The 25,137-nt window shown below is 32.2% G+C and overlaps 1 long non-coding RNA gene across 4 annotated transcripts in view; it reads left to right on the top strand.

Annotated features, from left to right (window-relative positions):
- LOC127735589 (uncharacterized) overlaps positions 1 to 25,137 on the top strand; it is a 181,258-nt gene that overhangs the window by 16,282 nt on the left and 139,839 nt on the right. The window lies entirely within an intron of this gene.

The following is a 25,137-nucleotide window of genomic DNA, read 5'->3' as shown; positions in this document are numbered from 1 at the left end:
TTTGTTTTTGTGGTAAACTTATGACTTTGAATGTAATAGACTTACACTATTTCAACCAACTACATGCACACTCTTGACATAATTATACATTTGTAATATAATAACGTTCATTCCTTGCTCGCCTTTAAAAATAGCTTGTTCTTTTCTCGTTATGATAATTATATTTAGATTTTTAAATATAATAGGATTATAATGCAAGCGGGATAATGAACAAATAACATCTTATTGCTGTTGCCAGCTAAGCAAATCAACCCCAAGGGATGACTGGGATATATAAATATATGGTCTTCCCTGGAATTCTATCCAGCAGTAAACCCCGTGCTAAAGAGGAGCGATCGTTTGTTGTTTTTTTTTCATGTATGAATATGCAGCCACCTCCGGTCATAATGTACTGGGACTTCAAATCCGATGCCTCGTGTAATTAGTGTGACACACGCCCTGTTCACGTTAAAAAAACCCGTGTAAAATCTCTTTAAGGGGTCAGGAGGTCTGTTGCTAGTAAAATGTCTGCTCTATCTATCATATCGTCATTTGCCCGTGCCAGTGACCGATTTTTGATTGTTTATATATATGACTGGTAATAGTTATAGATAAAAAAAATGAAATCAAAATTCAAAAAATATCCGTTGACCAATTACGGACAACAGAAAAACAAAGTTTTTATCGTGAGAACAAGTGGCGAAAAGTATAATTGATCTTATATTCAATAAATTCAAAGGTATTTATAAACGCAGTTTAAATATACTGAAGGTTTTCACTGCTTAGTTACCTAGGTAATAAATATAATTTTTTTTTAATATTCATAATATATAATTTGAATGTGCAAGGTTTGATAGCATATTATATTGGTTTTACAGAAGTTCAAAAAAATTTATATAATAAAGTTATGAAGTATGAAAAAAACAACAAAAAAATAAAAGAAGAATGTGTCTGAGGACACGAATGCCCCCGCTCTATCTTGCTTATTATATGTGAAAATAATTTTGGCACGGACGGAAGGACGGACGGTCAAGGATAACACTTAATGTCCCCTTCGCCTAGCGGCGGAGGCATAAAACAAACTAATATAAGACCGTATAACGTAAGACAATTTCTTTTGTATTCATAAGTACCCGGATGCGTTGTTTTGTACACATAATGTAAATTTTGATACCTGGTTTTATAATTGTTATTTTTTCAGATACCTTTTATGTTTCCACCCAGACATAGAATACAACTAAACAATCGAACAGAGTACCCCATGAACCATAAAAGGTGTGTTAAGAATTCAGGTGTAGTTATTTTAATATTTCATGATGTATATAAATAAGAAGATGTGGTATGAGTGCCATTGAGACAACTCTCCATCCAAGTCACAATTTATAAAAAGTAAACAAGTATAGGTCAAAGTACGGCCTTCAACACGGAGTCTTGTCTCATACCGAAGAGCAAGCTATAAAGGGCCCCTAAAATGACTAGTGTAAAACAATTCAAACAGGAAAACTAGCGGTCTAATCTATATAAAAAACGAGAAAAGAGAAACAATGCGATATTAAAATAAAAAAAAATCACCAAAACAAATAAGAAAGCACTGAATCTAACAACTGTTGGAACATATGAAAAATGACTATCATATATCCGACTATTATAAATATTATATAACGGATAACACTGGGTCGATGCACTTCTGTTGGATGTTTCGTCCCCGATGTGGTCAGCGCACTGTGCTGACATGACATCTCATTAAAGTAATCATTTTCTGTTCTGTTAATTAACTGTTCATAAAACGTGAAAATCTTTCGAAACACTTAAGGTTAGCCATAGCCAGATTTGGAACACTAAGGTTTTTCGACCAACAGGCATAGATAGCCATAGTCAGATTTGGAACACTAAGGTTTTTCGACAAACAGTCATAGAAAGCCATAGCCAGATTTGGAACACTAAGGTTTTCCGACCAACAGGCTTAAATAGCCATCGCCAGCTTTGGAACACTAAGGTTTTTCTACCAACAGTCATAGATAGCCATAGCCAGATTTGGTACAACTTTTTTATTTTTTTGGTTTTTAATGCTCTTCAACTTCACAATTGTGTTGGACTTCCAACTGTTTTAATTCGAGCGTTATTTTCGATTCTTATGTAGATGAAACATGCGTCTGACCTAGTAGATCACAAGCCTGGTACCTTTGATAAATATTTGATAACCACTATTGTGTAGATGCTACTCATGTTGGACCTTTAGTCCCCGAGGATAGCACCAGCCAGGTAGTCAGCACTCCTGTGTTGCCTAACAAAGAATAATTGATGTGGTCGTTTTCTATAAATTTTCTAATAATAAAACGTTATAATGATTCGAAATCCTTAGGGGTTTCTACCTCCAGAATGAGATAACCTTAGCAAGAAATTCATAAAGTTTTAGAGTGTTTGGTATTCAATGATATTCAACTTTGAAAATTATTTGGCATCCCAACTGTTTGTTTCAATTGTCACTGATAAGTCGCCTGTAGACGAAACGCACGTCAGGCGAATTGAATTATAATGAGCCTGGTATTATTGAAGAGGTGAAAGTGGTTCGTAAATCTAGGTTTTGTCATGTAAAACCTCTCACTTTTGTGATAATGTTATTTGAAACAAATGATAAATGACGCATATTTAATTATAAAAAGAGCAAGAATGGATCTAGAACAGACCAAATTCCCAACCCAGTAAATAATATAGGATATTGAGAAGTATTTTGTACTTGAAAAAATCTTAATGATATATAGATATAAGAAGATGTGGCATGAGTGCCAATGAGACAACTCTCCATCCAAGTCAAAATTTATAAAAGTAAACCATTATAGGTCAAAGTACGGTCTTCAACATGGAGCCTTGGCTCACACCGAACAGCAAGCTATAAAGGGCCCCAAGAATTACTAGTGTAAAATCATTCAAACGGGAAAACCAACGGTCTAATCTATATAAAAAACGAGAAACGAGAAACACTTATGAACCACATCAACAAACGACAACTACTGAACATCAGATTCCTGACTTAGGACAGGTGCAAACAATAGCAGCGGGTTTAAACGTTTTAATGGTACCAAACCTTCATCCTTATCTGAAACAATAGTGTAACATCACAAAATAGAAAGACAAATATATATATTTATAATAAATATTTCAAGTCTTCCAATGGAGAAGATCTCTTGCTAAGAACTGACGAAAGCAATGAGTCGATGTTTTATGTAATTGACTACTCAACCCCAGTCTGAGGTAAAAGTGTTTTACACACCGCACACCAATCCATTTTCAGAAATAGAATCAAAATATCAAAGTTAATATATAACAGTGGATTTGTGAAATTAGTGAATTTGAGAATGACGTGTGTTTTTTATGGCATTAAGTGTTACACTTGACAGTCCGTCCGTCCTTCCGTCCGTCCCATTTTTGTTTCCGCACTCTACCTTAAGTTTGCCTCATCTAAATTTTATGAAACTCATACACAATGCTAAAAACCACAACACGCAGACAGGGTTCAAATTTGGGCAGTGAGTCATTTACCGTTCTACATTTATGGCCCTTTGTAACTTGAAACTTGCAAAGCTTGAGCGGGGGCATTTGTGTCCTCAGACACATTCTTCTTTTATTTTTTAAATATCAATTCTTGAAAGAATGGATGTGAACAGAATAAATGTGCCAGTCGTAAGACGAGGCAATGTTGACACAAGGGACGTCATTATAACTCGGTGACAGGTAAACATAAGTTATATTTATATCTTCTGTAATAAAAGTGAAATCTGTACACATGTCTTTTATTCGTATTCATTTAACAGTGATATCCATTAAAAACTATAAATTAAAACGACATACTACATCAGAAAAATACATGTAGATTAAACATCTACAAAATCTCTGAATAGTTTAGTATTTTACATAATACCTGATTTTACGAATTCACTGTAACAAATATAATGGCATTTAGTTAGTTACTCGCACGAGTTAAAAACTGATCCCGATGAGTTCAATCAGAGAAACGCTGGATGTAAAATTGTATATATATATATATATATATATATATATACCATCTTTTCCGCAATTTTATTGTTTTCTGTTTGGTATTAAATTAATAATTAAGATCCATTTGTTACATCTGGTGATCCGTTTATTTGGCAATCGCCATTGCAGTGAGCAGGGTTTAAGAACATCCGTTGTTCGACCTGTTAGTCAAATGCGTTTTGTTAAAATATACTTTTTTTTTTCTTTTGGAAAATGTTGTTTGTGTTGTATTTAGACCCCTCTACCAAGAAATTTGTTTTGCATGCACACGTATAAAAATTGCGGTTTTTATCCAACGCAATCATAGGTTTGAACATTGTTTTCCCTTTTTAGACTTGTTTATATATATATATATATATATATGATTCCAATCCTTTGGTCTATTTTATTCGTTTGGGCTAACCAAAAACTTATTCGACATAAAAACGTTTCTCTGAGATCATTTTATATAAATTTGGAAATAAAACATGGCGAAATATCACAATTTACTATCTTTATAGTGAACTATAGTTGTATCACATTACATACAATATAGCTTGACTGAAAATGTTACAATCGGCATATTTCAATTTTGAAATTTTACCTTATTATAAATTGCGCTTTCCGATTTGATTTCTTGCCTGTCTGTTAAGCCTAGCGAGGGCTATATGCGCCGACGGCTGTTTTCTTGGACTTTGCATCTCCAGCGCTGGACATTATATCTCCAGCGCTTGACTTTAAAAGCAATAACTCTTTAAATTTATGAGACCAACATAGTTCCGTGGTTAAGCGTTCATTCATGAGAATAAAGTAAACCCTTAAAGGTGAACCAAACATATCAAATTGGTATAGTTTTACCTTTATTTACTACCACGGCTAGTTGTCTTTTGGTTTTTTGGTGTTGTTGGGTGGCTGTCTCATTGGCGTATGGCCCACATTTCCTATGTGTGTTTTTTTTTTAGTTTGATTTACTACCACTATGTCGATATCACTGCTAGATCCCTGGTCAGTGTTTTGGTACTTCAAATATTTTATTGTCAATGAAAGACGCCCATCACAGGCAAAATAATCAAGTCAAATTTGGTACAACTGATAACAATGATTACAATGATTTGATTACAATTAAATCTATGAATAAAATGAAAAGAAAAGAAAAAGACACAATAATGTATATTTATATAAATATTAAATGTTTCCACATTGACAAATACAGTGATTCTGAAAATATAGAATCCGGATTAAAATATTCCAAGGTTAGGCACAAACTAAGGTTGGAACTCTTTCATGTAATGATAGTCCTTTAAAATTACACTGAGAACAGAAAGTACAAACACCCAATATAAAAGGCAAAACACTTACACAAAGAAGAAGCAACCAACAATCAATTAAAGCTGAAAGACATAAAATGGTCTTTTAAAGCATTGTCCTAAGATGGTTTAAACGTCTTTGTATGCCAATATAGGCTTTTAGGTTATTTAAGTAATGTAGTTCTTGTTGTATTTATACATATGTTGCCTCTAAACTTTTTGGCTTAATGCTTTACGTATAAAGTTAAATTTAGCAATGCACGCCAAAGAAAGAAAGCTTGTTTTACGGTTGTTTCTCGGTATTTCAAATCAAAGTGTGTTTATCGAAAAAAGGTTGTTATACATCATTCCAGCGCCAAGTCACTAACTTGTATTACTGATGATACCATGCGGAATTAACTTAGTAAAACTGTCAAGCTATTAACGATTTAAACCAAATCAAAAGGATGATGTGTACTGTAGTAGAATAAAGTATCAGTGCAGCATGTTTATTCATAATAACTAAACATTTCATAGTTACAAACATTTATAGGGAAAATATATTTCTTAATCTCGTTCGAATTTACGGAAATATGTACTTGCTCTCAAAATGCGACATATACTTGCGTTGCGTAATATTTGAAGGGAGAAGCCACAGTTACATAATATAATTATGAGAAAAATACTTTACTTTATTTAAAATCGTGTATTATACACAAACAGTTCTACGAAAAGCATCTTGTTGTTTCAAATCAACGGAAAGTACTCTTACACGCATTTGCAAAAATAAGCAAGTTGTAAAAAGTAATAATCAAGATTACGTATCAAATTTTTTATCGGCATAGTTGGTGATAAAAGTTTTAATATTAACATCTTTGTGCGTGATTAGTTTTTGCACCTTAATAAAATGACAAAAAATCGAAAACGGATTTGAAAATTTTCATTTATTAAAATTTCATTGAAATATCCAACATGAATAACTAAATTGAAAAAAAAACACCAATAAATCTTATATGATTTTTTGGTGGAAAGGAAGACACAATTTACGTCAAACGAACCTTTACACCCTTTGAAGTATTAAAGGATTGTTATAATAGAAAATCAAGATAATATTTGGTGTTCGACATATAAGGTGCACACTTGTGTATAGTAAAACTTAACTGTACTTTATGACACGGTTAAAGAATTTCCCTCTGGGTACGAAATATTTTGTTTGAAATAGTTGATCACGAACTTGTATGCTCTATAGCAATGGGAAAATACCTTTCTGGGCTTGAAAATATAATTACAATATCATTTCTATTTATATCAACTATGTATTATTATCACACCCATTGTGGTTGTTATTTTTTTACATCTTATGATAACGTTATAAGGGATTTCTTATTCTTATATGACCTAGACATATGATTACTAAAGTATTTTACATGTAATTCATCATTCAAAAACTAACAGATGCATTGTACTATATCCGCTTGTTATAAATAGTTAGATAAAAAAGATTGAAAAAAAAATAGGCGTATTTATGATGAATTGAACTGTTTAATTATAAGTTTGAAATTCGCTCGTTATGTATTATATTATTAATTGTTTTTCGGTTTATCAATTTTATTTCGTTTTTAATGCCAAGTTACAGAAAATAGGCCAAGTCACAGATTTTTTTTTTTACATACAACTTGGGCGTATAAAACGAATTTTACATCGAAAAAAATAACGTGTTTAAGTCTTTTATATTCTGAAATATTATTTGACTATTTTTTAAAACTAAATTGATTGATACGTTGTTGCTTGCTCAACTTGCAGTGTCAATTATTTCATGCATATTCAGGTCGACAACCAAATCGGTACAATAGAAGACTCTGCAAGACTCGCTGAACTAGATAAAGGGAAGGACAACAAGGCATGCTGGATAGGTGCGGAAATTTTTCCTTGCAACAGGCTACCTAGAGAACCCTCAGAAAGTTCTTGCTAAGGTTCTTTAACATGCAGAGAGCCTGTCACTCTCTATACACGGAGCATCGGACTTAACGTCTCCATTGTGACCAGACGGAGCTGCCGCCGGCTACATCCCGTACAGTCAAACGAATGCTCCACTTCAGTTCAGGGGTGACCATATTCCTATAACCGATTCAACCCTTGGGATGCCAAACTTATATTCTATAATAAATTTTTCTTGAACATAAATATGTACGATAAAAATCAATTTACTTGATTTTCGTGTGAATAATTAATCTTCATAAATTATATTTTCTTATGCATTTCCCTATATTTGAAGCAATATCAAAGTAGTTCTCAAAAATTTCGTTTACTTGAATCAAAAAATTAATTCACTTGGACCAAAAACTTCATTTACTTGGATCAAAAACGTCCCTTCATACCTCTCCTCCTTTGTTAATTTCAGTAACAATCTCATCCCATCTTTTGCTATCCAATATGGCCAATTAATACGGTCTTTATATCTTAATATTAAATATAGATATTTTTAATTTACTCTTTATATTAGATATTATATTTACTTTTTGGTAGTTTTTATCATATTTTAGTGACGACAGGAGGGATTTAATTTGAACTTGAAAATACAAGATCCCCATTTGATGGTCGAGTCTGAATGGGAAGGACACTGAAAACCAGACATTCAGTTAAATTGTATCAAATCTGGTAAAAGTCATCTATGGAATTTGGGATAAGTAACTCGCACTGTTTTGATTGGTTTTATGAATGTTATATAACTGATATGATATTGGTAAAACATCCTGAACAATTTTACATGTTTCCGTAAAATTATAATGTTATTCAGCAGTACATAATGTTGTTGATAACGTTTTTAATACATTATTTCAAATATACGTATTTTTAAAACACTTTGCAATGGAATGCATCTTTTATCTACGTGAATTGTCATAAGTATGAAAGAGAAAATATTTGCAAAATCTTTCGAATGGATATTAGCTATCTGAGTTTGGGCCTTAAAACTGTGGCCAGTCGATTATAAATTAGCTATTCTATTGTAAAACCTCCACACATGCCATTTAACAAAGATTGTTAGACTTTTTTTGAAAATGACCGGACGTTGCTGCGTGTCTAATTATCCCGCACAACCTACATGCAAGGGATATCCCTTTATAGCATGGGCTTAACTGTCGGCTAGAAGTCAAAGTGATCATTTTTCTATACAAAAGTCAATAAATCTTTGTGCAACTAAGGATTTTGGTTTTATGTATGCTGAAAAGTAAGAACTTGTACAAATTTATTGTTTTGGGATATAATTATACATATTTTGTTAAAAATGATCCCGAAAATGATATATGCTACACCGAAGAACCAGTAATCAGTATGCTATAGTTTCTCATTGACAATACATTTGTTGAATTTGGAGGTATATTTTTCCGACTTCTTACCGACTTTTCTTATTTAATATGAGTCGGAATGCCTTCAGCACACACTTGTAAAAAAACAAGAAAATCAAAAAAGCTAAATCATTTAATTTCACATACAGGTATATTGATGATGTTCTTTCCATTAACATCCAAAACATTTCTGATTGGGTCCCATTAATATATCCTCCTGAACTAGAATTTAAAGAAATCACAGATACAGCTTCCTCAGCCTCATTTCTAGACATTTACCTTCAATTTGAGAACAGCGGTCATCTCAGTACTAGAATCTATGACAAACGAGACGATTTCAATTTTGAAGTTATAAATTTACCTCACCTTAGCAGCAATATTCCAACTTCACCTGCATATATGGAGTATACATTTCTGAATTAGTACGATGTTTAAGAGCTTGCAGCTGCTACTAAGACTTTGTAAAACGTCACCGGTGTCTGAGCAAAAAGAAAAGAGCCAGGGTTTTATCAAAGAACGTGTCAATCCTTTTTCTCAACAAGTTCACCGAAAAATACCAAAAACTTATAGATAAATATTTCTTGTCTAATACACAAATATTACAAGATGGTCTTGAGTTATAGATTTTCGGTGCTGAAGTTATGTGTCTTTTGACGTGACTCGGTATTTATGCATCCCGCTATCGGGTTGTGACTTTGGGAGTTCCTGTTGCAGGTTGGTCCTGAGGAGCGATTTGGACACAAGAAGATTTTTTTACAGTGTTGTTTCCAGGTTGCTTACCCTTGTATTTATATTTTACTTAAATTGTACTATATCAAGAAGGTGTGTGCTATATACGGTATGTACTATCAAATAAAAAAATATTTTTATCGGCGTCATTGTCAATATACTACCAAAGACAAAATTGTTTTATTAGCGTCTCTGTCATAATCCTACCAACTACAACATCTTTTTTGTTGGCGTCTATTCAAAAATAAGAAGATGTGGTATGAGTGCCAATGAGACAACACTCCATCCAAGTCACAATGTGTAAAAAGTAAACAATTATAGGTCAAAGTACGGCCTTCAACACGGAGCATTGGCTCACACCGACCAGCAAGCTATAAAGGGCCCCAAAATGACTAATGTATAAAAAACATATCAAACAGGAAAGCCAACGGTCTAATCTATATAAAAAAGAGAAACGATAAACACTTAAGAACCACTTCAACAAACGACAACAACTGAACAACAGGTTCCTGACCTAGGACAGGTGCAAACAAATGCAGCGGGTTTAAACGTTTTAACAGGCGCCAACCTTCACCCTAACCTGAAATAGTAGTGTAACGCTACAACATAGAAAGACACACTATAAAATATCAATTGAAATGGCTTAACTCAATCAAAAAGACATACATGTATTAACAAAAATAAGTAAACTTACACTGAACGAATAAATTTGATCTATGACACAATATAAATACATTTAAAAAAAAAGGGGGGATGTAAAACAATGTCTAAAAGACAATTATAACCTAGGACAAAATGGCGTTAAATGAAATAACGTACACAGGTAAATTTAAATATAATAATTTTGTTGTTAGGAGTACGGAAATATTTTTTACAAAATAAATAAATTTGTTGTTCATAGTACGAGAACAGAAGTGAAAATTTATAGTCATACTAAATACTTATCAAAGGTAGTATATATTAAAAATATTATTTGTATGTTTGTTTGAATTTTTTATTCGGTTGTGATGTATGTTTATACGTTTACGGCTGCTGGATCCCAGTTATTGTCACATTCACATATTATTTTTCTTTGGGTTGCTCATCCAATTTTGTCAATATACCGGAACTATAAACAACTGTCATACAAGTGGGCTGTTTAGCTAGCTATAAAAAAATAAAAAGTAAAATAACAAAAATATCGAACTCCAAGGAAAATTCAAATCGGAAAGTCCCTTATCAAAAATCTTTTAAAACCAGGTTTTATCCACCATTTTCTTCGGAAAATGCCTGTACCAAGTCAGGAATATGATAGTTTTTTTTAACTCGTTCCGTTTGATTTTGTCAGTTTTTGTGGACTTTCCCTTTTTGAATTTATCTTTGAGTTCAGTACTTTTGTTATAATCTTTTCGTGTGCTTAACTCCAGGGTCGTTTGAAAAGTATAAATGCATAATCATTAACGGCATAACGAAAGTATAAGCATGATACCAAAATACGAAAAGCAAGCTGATATTGAAGAATAGCAGCCTTCCTTTTTCCGTGTAAATTTATAAAACATTAGCAATACGAAGTGACTAGTCACGTTCTTATTATATAACCCCCCCCCCCCCCCCAGTTATCATGAAACACACCTTATTCCTAAGAAAATTGTTATTATATAAAGTTGTTTTTAAAATAAAGTTCGCACAAAGAGAAATCTTATGACAATCCCTGTGCAGATTTTATGCTCAAATATTTGTGTCAGAATTATGACGGATAATCTGAATATTACCTTTCCTGATGGCAAGGGATATACTTAAAATGATGAGTGCACTATTTATTGATTAAGTACTTTAGGAACTTTTTAAAAGAACGTTGTTTATAACGAAATATAGCAGCCCTCAAGTTTCATAAATGCATATGCAAGTTTTCTAATGTTACTTCATGATTTTATAATGTACTTTTGTGTCATGGATGGATACCTCATATCCTTTGTTTTTTTCTATTTGATCATATATATTTTGGTTGCCTGTGACCAAAAAGGGCTTAGTGTAAACAAATAGAATTATTGTATCGTGCATTTATAATAAACTAATTCGTCATTATCGCTTTATTGACTATGCGAGTTCTGCGTAGTAGCTAGTGCTTTACAAATACGATTGTCATTTTATTAAACAATAAATTTAGATTATAAATTCAAGTTTTACGAATTTTGTAGTTGAACTGTAACTAAGATTTTAATACTCATTCTCTGTAACCACTTAAACTTTTTCGGCACGCATAGTCACCGATCTTTTTGAAAATTGGCTGATATGTAGAACCTATAAGCCTAGTCAGAAAAATAATGCCAACCGATATATATATTGGTTGGTTACCATGGTAACAGCGGAGAAAGTTGGGATTTTTGAGAAAAATACAATATTTGGTGTAGTGCTGTGAAATTATGCAGCTACATCTATTAAAAAGAAACACAAAAACAATTAATTTCATTCTTGTTTTTATCAAAATTCAAAAAAAGTTATGGGGAATCTACCTAGAAACATGTGAAATTAATTTCTAAAAAATGATCATGTGCAATATTCCTCACAATACGAATTATCTCCCTTTGGTGGGTTACTCTAATGACTGGACCAAAGCGAAAATGCCAATAACTTTTTTATTTCTCAAAGGATTCATGTCAAATTTGAATTGTGATAAATTTAGACCATTTAATACATAAATATAAGAAAACATATTGAAAACTTCTTTAAATCTTCAGAAAACTTGACCTGACCAACGCTGACAATGACAGGACCAAACGAATATGCTAATAACCTCTTAGATTTCTTAAAAGATTTATGTTAAATTTGAAATAATAATAAAATTTCATCATTTAATATATAAATATAGGAAAAATTTATAAAAAATTCCGAAAAAGTGACCTTTCTAACGTTGACAATAAACTGACTAACAACATCAATGACCTAACCGATGAAACTTTCTGTGTTATTTTATATTATTAAAAAAAAATACAGGAAAAATATATGTTTTGGGGTAAAAAAAACTTGACCTGACCAACGTTGACTGTGTCCTGAATGTTGTACTACCTAATACTTATTTATATCTTATAGGATTTGTTTAAAATTTATTATAAAAAACAACATTAAGATTGAATGGTAAAGTCTTTATCAAATAAAAAAAAAAAACCTGGGGAAAACAGTTAAGGGTACTGTGACGAGCACGGGGTTATTAAAACTTTTTATAGTATTGAGTAGTAGATTGTATTTTACTGTGTTGTAAATCATGTCGTATATTACCGGTTATAATTTGACAAGTTTGATCACAAATATAAAGTAACACAAAAAGGTGTGAAGTAGGCCACAAATACATGTAAGTTGATAATTCCAATATAGTTTGTTTTTTAATATTTTCTTAACAGTAAATAATTATTTCCACGTCCTACTTAAGGCATGCCCGAGCCTTGTGCAGGATATCTTGGTAGTTTTAAATATTTTCATAACAAACAAAAAAACATTTTGAGGACTACTTGAGGTATGCCTGAGCCCTGTATGCACGATATCTTGGTAGTTTAAAATATTTTCATAAAATATAAGTAAACATATTCGCGGACTTAACTTGAGGTATGCAATAGTTTAAATGTATCCGAAAGTCAATACATTTATCGTTTGCTAATATGTTTGAAAATCATTTTATATTTTCTTATTTGATAAAATTAATGGTTCAATCTAAGTGTTTCTATAAATTTGATGCAAAGCCTTTTACATATAAATAGGTATATAGTCATTTTTCCTGGTCAAGATAACTGTCAGAATGTAGGACAGAAAGTCACAGACAAAAAGTCACATACAAAAAGTCACAGACAAAAAGTCACGGACAAAAAGTAACATGTATAATATGTTATAAGCATTGAGTTCTGTTTCATAGTAAAATCTAATTTTTTTTTGTTAAAAGAAAGCCAATATACTAATTTTGAGAAACATCTTTCTGTAATGGGCTTTCAGTGAAAATCAAATTATATGTACATAAAATTGAGAATGGAAATGGGGAATGTGTCAAAGAGACAACAACCCGACCATAGAGCAGACAACAGCCGAAGGCCACCAATGGGTCTTCAATGCAGCGAGAAACTCCCGCACCCGGAGGCTTCCTTCAGCTACATGTATATAATTCTTTTAACTTTACCCTGTGTTAAGTTTTCATATTGTCCATATTTTTTAATTTGCTGCTAAAAATCCATAAAGATAATCGTTATTTTATCAAATTTGAATAATCCAATGCCTATTACTAATGTTAAGATAATGCTACCTTAGTCGGATCCTGGGGGCCCGAAGGACCTACCCCCGCCTTTCATTGGAAACATTTGGTTGATAGCATATGGAATCACTGAAGCATGTATGTAGCGGGCCCTCTCTTGAGGCAGTCAGTGGGACCCCTTATATGAAAATTGTCAAGATGTTATATTCCCTCCCCGCCCTGGCTGCTTGTCGTAAGACCCGCAGCTGCCCGCTGACAGATTTTCCGCGGGTCCTCGTAGGGAAATGGACTTTTGGGAATAAATCTCAAAAATTCCTCCCCGGCCAGAACGGCAAACAAGAAATATGTCGGATGGATAGCAGGGACCGTCGGATCGACGGTTGACTGTACCCGACCTGGCTGGTTACGCCATTTGTTTGCTAAAGAACCCTTGCATGAATTATTTTAGGGGCTCCCTAGTTGACCAGTTGAAATTTCTGTCCTTGTCTAATTGATCCTGATTTCCAGTGATATTTCAAATTGTCCGCCTTCATCCAAGCCTACCCCTATTGCAGGACCTTTCTGAAATTGTTTGTTTTTCAACTTAACTCAAAAATTATCTTCATATAGATACTCATCATCCAATAATACAAATATTATTCAAAACGTATAGCTATGCATGCTTTGCCATTTCAACATTGAGTTTAAGAATGAATAAGAAAATAAACAGCTCATAATGTAGGTATTTTTTCCTTTATACAAAGAAAGGTTAGATGGGCAATTATCATTTATTTAGAGGATCAACGTCTGACTCTGTTTGTTCTATTTTTTATTGTGTTGAATTGCATCAAATTATTACCTTTAATTAATTTTTGGTCACTAGACTAGCAGGGCCTACAATGTTCCTATTAAATTAAATGATTTTGTTCTCTTCTGAAATATGCATGAGATGTTTGACACTGGACATAAAGCAAACCACAACTAATCGATCATTTCTTTTTTACAAAATCTTACCCCCCCCCCCCAAAAAAAAAACCCCAAAAAAACCAAACAAACCCCAACGATATTGATTTTTTTCATTTGTGAAAAGCATTTATTTCTGTGCCTCACACACACAATTTTAAGCTTGGCCTTTCTTGAACTGTCAATTTTCTGATTGTATCTTCTTCATATTATGTATAAATAGGTAGGAGCTAGAAGCTATAATTCCAAACTGTCAACACCAAGTCTTTGATCTTTTATCTTCACTACAGCATTTGAATAATTATGGTTGATGGACTGACTTATAAACACCATCGTATTTTGACACTGCATTAAATTGAAAACTTACAGAATTTGTAAAAATCAGCACTCATCCGTAATTTTGAAAATGGACTGCTTGTTTCCATGGCAACGAATTCAATGGCAAATATTGCACAATTGAATATATATAATTTTTTAAATGATTTTATTTGTTTTTTTCTAGATTAAGTAAATGTTTTTCTTGTATATTTTTCATGATCATGAAATTAGACTGAAATTTCTTCATAATCAGCACTTTTATCCAGATTAGAGAAATTGTGTTTGTTTCCTTCAAGTGGTAACACCATTATCGATATACTATACTAGCAAAATTATTATTATATACACATGTGTGTATACAATGAAACTTGATAAGTGTTTTAGTTTTCCTACTTTTGTGCACATTTAAGAACTAACTGAAACTTTTTCAAAATTGTTTTAAACTTGTGTATCATCATGAAATTGTTTCCATAGCAACACAGTTTAAACTATAATACCGTTATATTTGAATATGTTTAAAATTTTGATGATTACAATAATATCTACAAATTGTATATTTATTTATTTTTTCTGACTGCAGAATTAGGTTTTAAAACATTTTTTTTCAAAATTTTTCAATTTTTTTTTTTCTGAAAAAAATTAAAACTAAGCATTTTGTATCCATGGTAACAAAATAATCAGACATACTTCCCCATGACTTTTTCGCGTCATTGATAAGATAAGACTATTGTATTTATGAATTCATGGTTGACTTTTACCCAGGTGTCCGCAAAAAAATTTGGTGAGCATTCAAAAATGACTTCAAAAGGGTATTTTTTACCTAATGCAAACCACATAAAAAGGGGGGTATATGTGGTTATGATTGAAAATTGATATAAAAATATCAGTTATTAAATTACATTAATAAAATGCATATATTTAATAAAATTATAAAAAATTATTCTTTCACTTATTTATTTACTATGAAAAATTATGTTGAAAATAGCCTTTTTCAGCTTAAATCATAGATATCCAGAACAGGTAAAACTGGTCATCGGTTGCTATGGCAACCGATATGCATAGCAACCAAAATTTTGCCATTTTTTGTTTGTTTCATCAAGACTAGGAAGTGTGTGAAGTTTGAAGAAAATCGATGACCATGTGTGCCACACTCCCTATGTAATAGTTTAAATAGTTACAGAGAACCAGTATTAAATTGTTGAATTTAAAAATTGGACGGTCTAATTTTTAATGATTATTAAACATATCATTCATTTGGTATTCCCAACTTTGGGTTTTCCGCTATCAAAATTTAACTGGACGTTATTTCAGAAAAAAACAAATAATCATGTCATTTTCACTTGAATCGCCATCATACGCCCGTAGAACATACACGTTAAGGCGGGAACGCGGAGAATATATTTCATATGACTTTCGTTGCTAAATACGCATTTATCTAGAAATGTGAAATAACTTCGCATTCGCTTAGTAACATTTCCATTGAATTTGAAAAAGTCTATGTATAATGTGTACGAAATCTATTTTTTAAAAACCGACAAAGAAAGTTTCTAATAATGGCTCTGAGAAATGCAACTTTTTAATGTTCAGTATAGGTGTTTTACCTGAAGTAAATAGCAAGGGAATACCAGATGTTCTTGATTGTAAGTAAATAGCAAGGGAAGACCAGATGTTCTTGATTGTAAGTAAATAGCAAGGGAATACCAGATGTTCTTGATTGTAAGTAAATAGCAAGGGAATACCAGCTGTTCTTGATTGTAAGTAAATAGCAAGGGAATACCAGATGTCCTTGATTGTAAGTAAATAGCAAGGGAATACCAGATATTCTTGATTGTAAGTAAACAGCAAGGGAATACCGGTTGTTCTTGATTGGAAATATTAGGGCCATGGAAAAACTGAAACTACAAATCCGTATGCATGAAGAAATTAATCAGGAAATGTGAAAGGAGTAACAAAATGTTCCATGACAAGATTCAAAAGACTTATATTTATTAATCAATTTAAATTTCAGAAGACTTCCCGTTTTATGTTCTGCATTATTTATACTTTATTTAATCTCGTTGTCACCTGTTTCGGCACCGGATTCTCATTGATGTTTATAAACAAATACACGCAAAATTAGCTCCTTGCAGTCACGAATGCGTTTTGAAATAAGACACGTCAGAAACGTCGTTAGTGGTTGATTTTGCCACGTCTTTGTACTGCGTTTTTTTCTCATTTTGGTAAATTGGTGTTAAATGCAGGTCTATAATAGTCTCTGTTAAATTTACATGCATCTGTTGCTTTTATAGACTCGTATGATTGGTGTATTGTTCGGATACCTTATATTGTTGAAGACAGTAAGCTCTCTATATATCTTTTGTGTTGTTTGGTTGCTGTCTCAGTGGCATATATCCCACTTCTCGTTTTTTTTCATCTGTAATATTTAGAGAAAGTTGATTTTAAATAGATTGTTTGACTCGGGGATTTGCATCAACTATTTTTTTTCATCCTTTTCGTTCTTTTTATTTAATTTTTGTGAACATGCTCAGTGTTCAGTATTTAACGTGGTTTATTAATGGATTCAATTGTTGCAAATTAACAGATCATATATGGTTGTATGGGCAATCGATAAAATAATCTCATCTGCTCATAATCAGCTGCAGGAAAGAAATATGTATGTAGGATTTTTCTTATAGGTTATTTTCTTTATCGTGTTATCTGATCAACTTATTGGGTTGTGAACATATAAAACATTGTTTTGTTTTTAAATAAACTTGTCTAATGAAATAATTCTTAATACCAAGCGATTTAGATCAAACAAAATCTGCATTATTTTGTTTATACTTTCTAAGAAACAAATGTCTGCAGTATTGGATTTCTCGTTCACAATTTTTACCCGTAATTTGAATAAAACAATATTAAGTATGAAACAATTTACAAAGTCAGCGGTAGACTTAAAGACATGGATAGCAAGTCATCAATTCAAAAAGCTAAAAAAGAGAGACATTACAACTCCTTTTTAAATTCTGAATATGTTGCCATTTGGGGTTATACTATTGAAAGCTTAAATGTGATTCTTTGAGTGTTTAAATTTATAATGGTAGAATGTAGTCAAAGGAGAAAAGTGTACGAACAACCTGAATCGACCGAACAAGAACGATAGATGACCAATCATGGGCAACGAAATAAAACACAAATAACCAGGTCAAATACTAAAACGTATATGTTGTGCATTCAATGTTTATCTAATTGTATACTGTCGAAAATTCAAAACAATAGGAACCCTTGAAACAAATAATGCATTAAAGTTGCGGAAAACCTTTCCGATTGGCTCTTGGTATTTTATTATAGAATATTACACGCGGTTGTAAAGAAGCGTTACATGTTTAACAATTAACATTTAACTATTCTCTGAGTGATGAATGATGATAATGACTGTAATCGGTACTGCGCAATTTATTAGGTACACAATATGTCTATTGGTGATAAATATATGTAATTCCTTCTTACAGATTTATCCATGCACAAGTAACCCAAAAGATCAAATGCCAGGGATCGATCGCGCAAGACTCTCACGGAAAGTCAATGATGCTCATTATGCTCGTTATAGGTTTTTTTCTTCTTTCTTTTTGCACTTTTTAAGACTATGTTAAAACAAAAGGAAATCATGAACAAAATTAGATAAAAATGAGGAAATGATTTTTTCCGATTTGCTCTATGTTTCAATATCCATTATAGACGTAATAGTATATTACAGACGTGTTTTAATGAAAATTTATCTAGCTGACAATTTACGAAACATGTTCACCGTGTAATGATAAAATTTAACATGATTTGACTTCATCCAATATCTCGCTTTTTTTTTTTTAGCTTAGTATGACTTTTGATTATATAAAAATACAATTTCAATTGAAGTGGCACAGAAGATTTAAATGCAATCATACACACTCAAACATATTAACAGAAGAGATCGATACACACAGCAATACACGAGTTTAGAATTATACCTTTTTCGATTTCAGGACAAGAACAGCCTATAAGAAGCAATAAAACAAAATTTAAGAATTAATAAGCACTGCAATTCCAAAGGGACTACCAACTATAACTGAATCAATATTATTAGAAAAAGTACAAACTAGAATAATATTATGATTTATTATAATACACACAACACTGAAAACAATACGTTTAAATACTATCATATCCAAAGTATATTTTTTCATATGTATGGGAAATAAAAGGAACGTTTTTGAAGACTTACATGAAAAGTATCCTTTTGCTGTAAAATCATCCTTAATTATTACAATGGTTAGCAAATGATTAAATTATTTGTTTCTTATCAATATTGAAGTATTTAGTGAAATATTGTCACTTTAGACGATGCTGTCCAACATCTGTAAGACATTACTTATTTTATAGTAAAAATATACGGCATATTTCCCCACAATATATTTTGCAATACAACTATTTTTCAATAAATCTTTCAATGTTTACTTTGGACCTCGGTGGCCGAGATGTCTCAGGTGTTCATCTACAGTGATCTCTGTTAACACTGAGATTGTGAGTTGGAATCCCGCTCGTGGCATGTAAGTTTGACCCTGATCTTAATTGACTAGCATTGCCAGTTTTCATGCAAAAGTTGGGTGGTTCTCTCCGTCCGGCTTCCTCAACCAATAAACACTGACAGATATGATAAAGGCCAAGTGTGCTAAAAGTGGCATTAAATTCCAACAATCGATCAATCATTATTTAATGGTTGTGTACTTCCGAGGTTTGTACGCCATTATGCCGTTTTTATTTTTTAGAATATAACCAAAAGTCACAACTGCAATTTTGACCATATTTTGAATATATGTCCAAACTATAAAAGACATGGACATTCGAATTCTAAATTAAACTTCATTCAATGTAATTTTTCCAACTAGGTAAGGGTTCTTATTGTTTGGTTAAACCAGTTTATGGTGCAAACAGCAAAGCAAACTAATGTAATTAAAATGTAAAATAACTGCAGACTTATATAAAAACTTCACAACATTTTTGTATGGCAGCCATTATAAAAAGACCCCGTTCGTAGTTATGAGAGTGCTAGAGAATCCAATTCGAGTATCCATTTCTTACATTTTCATGATACAATATGTCTTCATTTGTAATTGTTCTATTCCAATATAATAAACATAAAATATTATAAAGTTTGTATTGTATTCAGTGCAGAATATTCGAAAACGCAGTATCCTCTTCTAGTCGTATTTCATTTTCGATGAACAGAACAGCAAGTTTGGTATTATTCGTGTAATTTCTCAATATATCGTTCCGAAACAAAAGAAAATTGAAATAAAAGCGTATCTTAAATAAATAGAAAAAAGACATTTCTACAACCTTTAAATTCCCTACAGGACTTCAAATTAAATAGAATGTTAGGGCAGGATGTACATGTACATTGCTTGAATGTTTTAATAAAACCAAACATTTCCCGTCCATTTGTAAAGGTTTATCAAAATGTTGCATTTAATTACAATATACATTTTGTTCACTTATTTCGGAAGAATCCACAGTGGTTTGCAATTGATTGCTGTTGATTCAAGAAGACGACCATCCATCTAATATTCGTGGGGGGGGGGGTTGCAGGAATCTTTGTGGATTGGCTATACATTTTCTTTTGTTGCTATAAAAAAAGGAAGATGTGGTATGATTGCCAATGAGACAACTCTCCACAAGAGACCAAATGACACAGAATATAACATCTATAGGTCATCGTACGGCCTTCAAGAATGAGTAAAACCCATACCACATAGTCACCTATAAAAGGCCCCGAAATGAAACAATTCAAACGAGAAAAATAACGGCCTGATTTATGTACAAAATAATGAACAAAATACAAATATGATATACACCACAAACAACAACCACTGAATTACAGCCTACTTACATGAGACGGGACACACTGAATATGGCGGGGTTAACTTAGGTAAATGGCGCCAAACCCTCCCCCTAACCTGGGACAGTGGAGTAACAGCACAAAACAAGAACACACTCTACAAAACAATAAACGAAAGACAAATGTGATAAACAGTAACAAACAACAACCACTCAATTGCAGGCTCCTGATTTGGGACATGCATATATAAAATGTGGCGGGGTTAAACTAGTTTGAAGGCGCCAACCCTCCCCTAATCCGGGACAGTGGTGTAACAGTACAACATAAGAACAAACTATAAAAATCAGTTGAAAAAGGCTTAACTCATCAGATGGATACAAAGCAGAAATACATCTAACAAAAGCACAGAGTGGACGTGGCAGGGTATTTATAAATCCCCAAAACAAAGAGACACTAAATATGGATCAGCTGAGAGCACTTGCAGTAACTGACAGCTAGTTCAAAGCCAAGAACAACTAATAAAAAAATCATGCATCCAAGACTAAAATATCAATAAGTACACATCCAACATCCAATGGATTTAGTGTAAAGACGTCATTAACAGTAAGAGAAAAAAAAATGACTTTGTGCAATGCCAAGATACAGGTATCGACAGATTGTAGAGCCATGAATGTGCATATGTATATAAAAGTAATAATTAGTTTGATTTTAATTTACTGAAAACAAAATTAACATTTATTACAAATAAAAACAATATTCAAAGATCTAATTATAGTGTTGAATTGGTAAACTTTTAGAAAAAGTTTATTGAAAGGATCGATAAGTTTACCCGGATCGTATCTAAATTTCCGTGCTCGGTTAACAACATCTCCGTAAAAATAAGGATGTGCTATCCCGTTTGAAATTAGTTTTGTACATGTGCAACCAAACTATTTACTTTTTTTCCTGTATTGCAGATTATTCATTTTCATCCTGTCCTATGCAAGTTATTCATTTTCGGCTCCTAACAGGACAGGCTATTCATTATCAAAATCCTCCTACCCCTCCCTTTAGAAAATCAAATGAGCGTCCCCTGTGTTCGTCAGCTTGCAGTGGTTGTACAAAAAAGAAGAAAAAGTTCAGATAAATGAACGCAAAGATGAAGGACCAATTCCCCCTGTATTTTGATCACTCGTACGGTAAAAACAAGTAATCATATCAGGCTTATTATTTAAATACGAAACTCATTTCGTTCTAATACGACTGGTACTCGGTACTTATATATTCCGTCATTGTGTTATTGTGCTATGGTCAAGTTTTGTATTCTTGTCTTTTATTTTTGCTTATCTGCTTTGTCTATATGCCATTTTGTTTTTCTTTGTTGACATATTTGTTTATTTTTATATTGATTAAAATTATAACACAATGTTGACTGCTGTTCCCCTATTTTTGACATTTTTGCCTATTATGTCTGTTTGATTTGTTCACACATTGTTGTCAATATAATGGCATTTTATGCGACTGTCATACAAGTGAGAGGTTTAGCTAGCTTTAAAACCAGGTTTAATCCACCATTTTCTACACAAGGAAATGCCTGTACAAAGTCAGGAATATGACAGTTGTTTTCTATTCGTTGGATGTGTTTGAGCTTTTGATTTTGCCATTTGATAAGGGACTTTCCGTTTTGAATTTTCCTCGGAGTTCGGTATTTTTTTTATTTTACTTTTTACTCGTATTAAAATAGTTGGATGGTCGAATCTGAATGGGAAGGACATCGACAACCAGACATTCGATCAAATTGTGTCAAATCTGGTAAAAGCCATCTTCGGACTTTGGGGTTAATAACTCGAATGATTTTATGAATGTTATAGAACTCATATAATATAAGTAAAACATTCAGAACAATTTTACATGTTTTCATCAAATTATAATGTTATTCGGCCGCTACATAATTTAGTTGATAACATTTTTTCTACAATATCTAAATTGCACGTGTTTTTAAAACACTTTGCAATGGAAGGCATCTTTTATCAACGTGCATTGACATGTGTATGAAAGAGAAAGTTTGTAGCTAGTACTTGTTTTTGCATTTGGTTAAGAATTTTCTTCTTATACTTTTTTTTTATAACTAATTTATATTTACAAAATCTTACAAATTTCATTTGAACTTTCCGAGTTTGGGCCTTAAAACTATGACCAGTAGATTATAAATCAACTATTTATTTGTAAGACCTCCACGTGTACACATACACCGTGGTACCATTAAATTTAACAAAGATTGTAAGACTATTGTTGAAAATGACCGGACGCGGCTGGGTATCTATATATCCCGCACAATCTAACGGATGCCTCTCTTTAGCATGGGATTGACTGCCGGATAGAAGTCAAGGTGATCATATTTCGAAACACAAGTCAAAAAATCTTTATGCAATTAAGGATCTGTGTTTATGTAATCTGAATTGTAAGTACTTGTACAGTTTTGTTATTTTGGGATATATAATTTTGCATATATTGTTAAAATTGAGCCCGAAAACTAAGTATGATACAACGAAGAACGAGTGATCAGTATGCTATAGTTTCTCATTGACAACATATTTGTTGAATTTGGAGGTAGAATGTTCCTGCAGGTTGTTGACATTCCTATGGCAACCAACTGTGCACCTCTCCTGATCGACATTTCTTATTTGCATATGCGTCGGAGTTCCTTCAGCACACACTCGTAAAAAGCAAAAAAATCAAAGAAGCTAAATGATTTAATTTTACATACAGTTATATTGATGATGTTCTTTCCATTAACAATCAAAACTTTTCTGATTGAGTCCAATTGATATATCTTCTTGAAATAGAGATTAAAGAAACAACAGATAGAGCTTCCTCTGCTTCATTTCTAGACATTTATCACTCGAATTTGACAACAGCAGTTATCTCTGTACCAGAATCTATATATGACAAACGAGACGATTTCAATTTTGAAATAATAAATTCCTCACCTAAGAAACAATATTCCAATTCTGAATTCATACGATATTAAAGAGCTTGCAGCTGCTACTTTGTAAGACTTTTTAAAACGTTCCTGGTGTCAGCGCAAACTATGAGGAGCTAGGGTTTTGTCAAAGAATGTCTCATCCTTTTTCTCAAAAAGTTCATTGGAAAGTACCAAGACCTAATAGACAAAATATTAAGTGTCTTTTACAGAAATAATACAAGATGGTCTCGAGTTATAGATTCTGGATGCTGAGGTTGTGTGTCTTTTATTTGCTTTACAGTATTCCCTCTGTTTTTTTTTCGTGCTAATGCGTTTCTTTTGGTCTGATGACTTTTGACTTGACTCGGTATTTATGCATTCCGCTATCGGGTTTTTGACTTTAGGCGTTCCTGATGCAGGTCAATTCTAAGAAGCGATTCGGACTCAAGAAGTTTTTTTACAGTGTTCTTTCCGTTTTGTTTATCCTAGTATTTATATTTTACTTAATTTGAACTATATCAAGAAGGTGTGTGCTATATACGGTATGTACTATCAAATACACAAACTTTTTTATCGGTATCTTTATCAATATACTGCAAACTACACAATTGTTTTGTTTGCGTCTTTGTTAAAATTACTACCTACTACATCACCTTTTTGCAATTGATATTTAAAGTAGTCTTTTTAATAACATTCGCACAACACAAAGAGGAATTTTATGACAATCCCTGTGCAAAAGTTATGCTTAAATATTTGTGTCAGAATTTTCACCGATAATCTGAATATTACCTTTCCTGTAGAAATTTTAAAAGAAAGTTATTTTTAGCCAAATATAACAGGCCTCAAATTTCATAAATGCATATGCAAGTTCACGGTTTGCATAATGTACTCATGCATATTTATGCCTGTAACCATAAAGGGCTTAGTGTAAACGACTAGAAATATTGTATCGTGCATTTATGATAAACTGCTTCATCATGATCGCATTTATTTACTCTGCGATTTCTACATAGTAGCTAGTGCTTTATATGAATACCATTTGCATTAAACTTTAAATTTAGATTGTCAATTTCAGTCTTACAAATTTTGTGGTTAAACCATAACTAAGATTTTAAATTGTTGAATTTAAAAATTGGAAGGTCTTATTCATTTGGTATTCAAAACTGTGGGTTTAATTAAATTTAATTAACTAAATGTTATTCCAGAAAAAAACAAATAGGCATGTGATGCAAAGTTGAATCGGAATCATAGTTTAATTACGCTTGCATAACATAATAGTCAACGCGAGAGCGCGGCGAATATAGTGTATATGACTTTCGTTGCTAAATACACATTTATTAAGAAATGAGATATTAATTCGCATTGCCCATAGTAACATTTCCATTCAAAAAGTCTATGTATGAATATGTACAAAATCTATTTTAAACGACAAGTAAGTTCTTAATAATAACTCTGAGAAATGCAAATTTTAAATATTCAGTATAGGTGATTTACCTGAAGTAAATAAATAA

The sequence above is a fragment of the Mytilus californianus genome, unplaced genomic scaffold, assembly GCF_021869535.1.
Source record: "Mytilus californianus isolate M0D057914Y unplaced genomic scaffold, xbMytCali1.0.p SCAF_3, whole genome shotgun sequence".
NCBI lineage: Eukaryota > Metazoa > Mollusca > Bivalvia > Mytilida > Mytilidae > Mytilus > Mytilus californianus.
This window is presented reverse-complemented; position numbering and strand designations above follow the sequence as displayed.